Below are 6,000 nucleotides of genomic sequence, written 5' to 3'. Positions count from 1 at the left end.
AGATCCCTATAGGCTCTGGGGCCTGATCCATACACAGGCTCTGGGGCCTGATCCCTACAGACTCTGTGGCCTGATCCCTACAGACTCTGTGGCCTGATCCCTGAAGACTCTGGGGCCTGATCCCTACAGACACTTTGGGGCCTAGTCAATACAGGCTCTGAGGCCTGATCCATACGGGCTCTGGGGCCTGATCCCTACAGGCTCTGAGGCCTGATCCCAACACAGGCTCTGGGGTCTGATCCCTACAGGTTCTGGGGTCTGATCCCTACAGGTTCTGGGGTCTGATCCCTACAGGTTCTGGGGTCTGATCCCTACAGGCTCTGAGGCCTGATCCCAACAGGCTCTGGGGTCTGATCCCTACAGGTTCTGGGGTCTGATCCCAACAGGTTCTGGGGTCTGATCCCAACACAGGCTCTGGGGCCTGATCCCTACAGGTTCTGGGGCCTGATCCCAACACAGGCTCTGGGGTCTGATCCATACAGAATCTGGGGTCTGATCCCAACAAACAGTCTGGGGCCTAATCAATACAGGCTCTGGGGCCTGATCCCTACAGATTCTGAGGCCTGATCCATACACAGACTCTGGGGCCTGATCCCTACAGACTCTGTGGCCTGATCCATACAGGCTCTGGGGCCAGATCCCTACAGACTCTGGGGCCTGATCATTACAGACTCTGGGGCCTGATCCATACAGTCTCGGGGCCTGAGCCATACACAGGCTCTGGGGTCTGATCCATACAGGCTCTGGGGCCTGATCCATAAACAGGCTATGGGGCCTGATCGATACACAGGCTCTGAGGCCTGATCCATACGGGCTCTGGGGCCTGATCCATACGGGCTCTGAGGCCTGATCCCAACACATGCTCTGGGGTCTGATCCCTACAGGATCTGGGGTCTGATCCCTACAGGCTCTGGGGTCTGATACCTACATGTTCTGGGGTCTGATCCCTACAGGTTCTGGGGCCTGATCCCAACACAGGCTCTGGGGTCTGATCCCTACTGGCTCTGGGGCCTGATCCCAACACAGGCTCTGGGGCCTGATCCATACAGAATCTGGGGTCAGATCCCTACAGGCTCTGGGGCCTGATCCCACCACAGGTTCTGGGGCCTGATCCCTACAGGCTCTGGGGCCTGATCCATACAAGGCTCTGGGGCCTGATCTCTACAGACTGGGGCCTGATCCCTACAGATTATGAGGCCTGATCCATACACAAACTCTGGGGTCTGATCCCTACAGACTCTGGGGCCTGATCCCTACAGGCTCTCGGGCCTGATCCATACACAGGCTCTGGGGCCTGATCCCTACAGACTCTGTGGCCTGATCCCTACAGACTCTGTGGCCTGATCCCTGCAGACTCTGGGGCCTGATCCATACAGACACTTTGGGGCCTAGTCAATACAGGCTCTGGGGCCTGATCCCTAGAGATTCTGAGGCCTGATCCATACGGGCTCTGGGGCCTGATCCCTACAGGCTCTGAGGCCTGATCCCAACACAGGCTCTGGGGTCTGATCCCTACAGGTTCTGGGGTCTGATCCCTACAGGTTCTGGGGTCTGATCCCTACAGGCTCTGAGGCCTGATCCCAACAGGCTCTGGGGTCTGATCCCTACAGGTTCTGGGGTCTGATCCCTACAGGTTCTGGGGTCTGATCCCAACACAGGCTCTGGGTACTGATCCCTGCATGTTCTGGGGTCTGATCCCTACAGGTTCTGGGGCCTGATCCCAACACAGGCTCTGGGGTCTGATCCCTAAAGACTCTGGGGCATGATCCCTACAGGCTCTGGGGCCTGATCCCTACAGGCTCTGGGGCCTGATCCATACACAGGCTCTGGGGCCTGATCCCTACAGACTCTGTGGCCTGATCCCTACAGACTCTGTGGCCTGATCCCTGTATACTCTGGGGCCTGATCCATACATATACTCTGGGGCCTAATCAATAAAGGCTCTGGGGCCTGATCCCTACAGATTCTGAGCCCTGATCCATACACAGACTCTGGGGCATGATCCCTACAGACTCTGGGGCCTGATCCCTACAGACTCTGTGGCCTGATCCATACAGGCTCTGGGGCCTGATCCCTACAGACTCTGGGACCTGATCCCTACAGACTCTGGGGCCTGATCCATACAGGCTCGGGGCCTGAGCCATACACAGGCTCTGGGGTCTGATCCATACATGCTCTGGGGCCTGATCCATACACAGGCTCTGGGGCCTGATCCATACACAGGCTCTGAGGCCTGATCCATACGGGCTCTGGGGCCTGATCCATACGGGCTCCGGGGCCTGATCCATACAAGGCTCTGGGGCCTGATCCATACACAGGTTCTTGGGCCTGATCCCTACAGACTCTGGGGCCTGATCCCTGCAGACTCAGGGGCCTGATCCATACATATACTCTGGGGCCTGATCCCTACGGACACTCTGGGGCCTGATCCCCACAGGCTCTGGGGCCTGATTCCTACAGACAGTCTAGGGCCTGATCCCCACAGACTCTGGGTCCTGATCCCTGCAGACTCTGGGGCCTGATCCCTACAGACTCTGGGGCCTGATCCTTACAGACTCTGGGGCCTGATCCATACAGGCTCTGGGACCTGATCCCCACAGACTCTGGGGCCTGATCTCTGCAGACTCTGGGGCCTGATCCCTACAGACTCTGGGGCCTGATCCCTACACTCTGGGGCCTGATCCATACAGGCTCTGGGACCTGATCCCCACAGACTCTGGGGCCTGATCCCTGCAGACTCTGGGGCCTGATCCCTACAGACTCTGGGGCCTGATCCCTACAGACTCTGGGGCCTGATCCCTACAGACTCTGGAGATCCAATAACCTTTGTGTTGCTTTCACAATGATTTCCAGTTTCTTCTATTGTTTGCTAGTTTTTCCAGAAAAACATGCGCAATAAACGCAACAAAACCAACCTTATTCACAACTAGTGTTTCAAGACGTCTCAACTGACTGACATCCACAGACTGCTGGGCCTCCACTACCATAGCATTCATTATCTCTACTCGCTGCTTCGTCACGTTTCACTGCCTCTGCACAGGAGACCTTCTCAGCAGCCCTGATCCTTCCTGCTTGGACCTCCTTCACCCTAACAGGGCACTAAAGAAAACTCTGGAACGTGATTGCCATCACAATTGCAACACTGTGTATCCTCAGACTCTTCAACAATGATATTCCGTTTGCTCACGGCCTTCCTCAGAGCTTTACGTATCGGCCTCGCGGCCTTCGTCAGAGCTTTACGTATCGGCCTTCGTCAGAGCTTTACGTATCGGCCTCACGGCCTTCGTCAGGGCTTTACGTATCGGCCTCACGGCCTTCGTCAGAGCTTTACGTATCGGCCTCAGGGCCTTCGTCAGAGCTTTACGTGTCGGCCTCACGGCCTTCGTCAGAGCTTTACGTATCGGCCTCAGGGCCCCTGACTACACCCTACCATTACCTCCTACTCTCACCTAGCCCCTGACTACCCCCTACTCTCACCTAGCCCCTGACTACACCCTACTCTCACCTAGCCCCTGACTACACCATACTATCATCTAGCCCCTGACTACACCCTACTCTCACCTAGCCCCTGACTACACCCTACTCTCACCTAGCCCCTGACTACACCCTACTCTCACCTAGCCCCTGACTACACCCTACTCTCACCTAGCCCCTGACTACCCCCTACTCTCACCTAGCCCCTGACTACCCCCTACTCTCACCTAGCCCCTGACTACACCATACTATCATCTAGCCCCTGACTACACCCTACTTTCACCTAGCCCCTGACTACACCCTACTCTCACCTAGCCCCTGACTACACCCTACTCTCACCTAGCCCCTGACTACCCCCTACTCTCACCTAGCCCCTCAGTCTTAAACCACTAAGCCCTACGTTTCCATCATGACCTGCTGTGTGTATTAGAGGAGGAGTTAAAGATGGAGCATGCCTCATACCTGCAGCATCACCCTGGAGCTCACCGCCATGATGGCCTACTTCCTGCTCTTTGCCTCCCGTCGACCCCCTGCAGAGGAGGGACCTTCAACCCCTCAGTTTGAGGACACACACTGTTGCTGCGTCTCAATAGTCTATTATCTTCCGCCCGCAGGTCCTTTATTGAGGACAACACTCTTCTGGTTAGCAGTTGAGATCATCCAATATTGATGGATTTTTATGGATGTTTTGTGTTTTATTTTGTGATTCTGTTTTGTTTACTGTCTATTGTTTTTGTTTTTATAAGCTGCAATGAAACACATTCTAATTAACTCTGTTGATATGGCCAATTACAAGAGTTACAGTTCTGTCAGTCGGTGTGAATAAAATGTATTATTTAATATCTTGTATATTTACCATGCTTTATTTCTGTTATTATGACTTTATCCTGCAGTGGGATCATTTCAGTAACTGCTACTTTGCTTTGATGGGATTGACCCATACATTTGTAAGAATAAAGTTATATATTAAATGAATGATATGCCTAAATGATCTGGGCCCATATCCACAGTGTCTTAGAGCAGGAGTGCTGGCCTAGGATCTGTCCACATAAATCAAATCAAAGTTTATTTGTCACGTGCGGCGAATACAACAGGTGTAGTAGACCTTACAGTGAAATGCTGAATACAACAGGTGTAGTAGACCTCACAGTGAAATGCTGAATACAACAGGTGTAGTAGACCTTACAGTGAAATGCTGAATACAACAGGTGTAGTAGACCTCACAGTGAAATGCTGAATACAACAGGTGTAGTAGACCTCACAGTGAAATGCTGAATACAACAGGTGTAGTAGACCTTACAGTGAAATGCTTACTTACAAGCTCTAACCAATAGTGCAAAAAAGGTATTAGGTGAACAATAGGTAAGTAAAGAAATAAAACAACAGTAAAAAGACAGGCTATATACAGTAGAGAGGCTATAAAAGTAGTGAGGCTACATACAGACACTGGTTAGTCAGACTTATTGACGTAGTATGTACATGTAGATATGGTTAAAGTGACTGCATATATGATGAACAGAGAGTAGCAGTAGCGTAAAAGAGAGGTTGGCGGGTGGTGGGACACAATGCAGATAGCCCGGTTAGCCAATGTGCGGAGCACTGGTTGGTCACCCCGATTGAGGTAGTATGTACATGAATGTATAGTGAAAGTGACTATGCATATATGATAAACAGAGAGTAGCAGCAGCGTAAAAAGAGGGGTTGGGGGGAGGCACACAATGCAAATAGTCCGGGGAGCCATTTGATTACTTGTTCAGGAGTCTTATGTCTTGGGGGTAAAAACTGCTGAGAAGCCTTTTTGTCCTAGACTTGGCACTCCGGTACCGCTTGCCATGCGGTAGTAGAGAGAACAGTCTATGACTGGGGCGGCTGGGGTCTTTGACAATTTTTAGGGCCTTCCTCTGACACCACCTGGTGTAGAGGTCCTGGATGGCAGGCAGCTTAGCCCCAGTGATGTACTGGGCCGTTCGCACTACCCTCTGAAGTGCCTTGCGGTCAGAGGCCGAGCAATTGCCGTACCAGGCAGTGATGCAACCAGTCAGGATGCTCTCGATGTTGCAGCTGTAGAACCTTTTGAGGATCTCAGGACCCATGCCAAATCTTTTTAGTTTCCTGAGGGGGAATAGGCTTTGTCTTGCCCTCTTCACGACTGTCTTGGTGTGTTTGGACCATTCTAGTTTGATGTTGATGTGGACACCATGGAACTTGAAGCTCTCAACCTGCTCCACTACAGCCCTATCGATGAGAATGGGAGCTCGGTCCTCCTTTTCCTGTACAGTTGTGGCCAAAAATATTGCCACCCTTACACTTTTTTCAAGTAACTCACAATTTTCCCCCAAAAATAGGTTAAAATTGAACAAAGTATTTGGTCTCCACAATTCTTTATTTCACTGTTAATATTACAGAACCTTTTTGAATCAGAACGTAGGTTACCTGTAGGAAGTGGTCTATCTGCTGCAGCTCCATGTCTATGGATGTTACCTGTAGGAAGTGGTCTATCTGCTGCAGCAGCTCCATGTCTATGGA

Source organism: Salvelinus namaycush, unplaced genomic scaffold (assembly GCF_016432855.1).
Source record: "Salvelinus namaycush isolate Seneca unplaced genomic scaffold, SaNama_1.0 Scaffold679, whole genome shotgun sequence".
Taxonomy (NCBI): domain Eukaryota; kingdom Metazoa; phylum Chordata; class Actinopteri; order Salmoniformes; family Salmonidae; genus Salvelinus; species Salvelinus namaycush.
The sequence above is the reverse complement of the archived record's forward strand: the minus strand, read 5'-3'. Positions refer to the sequence as shown.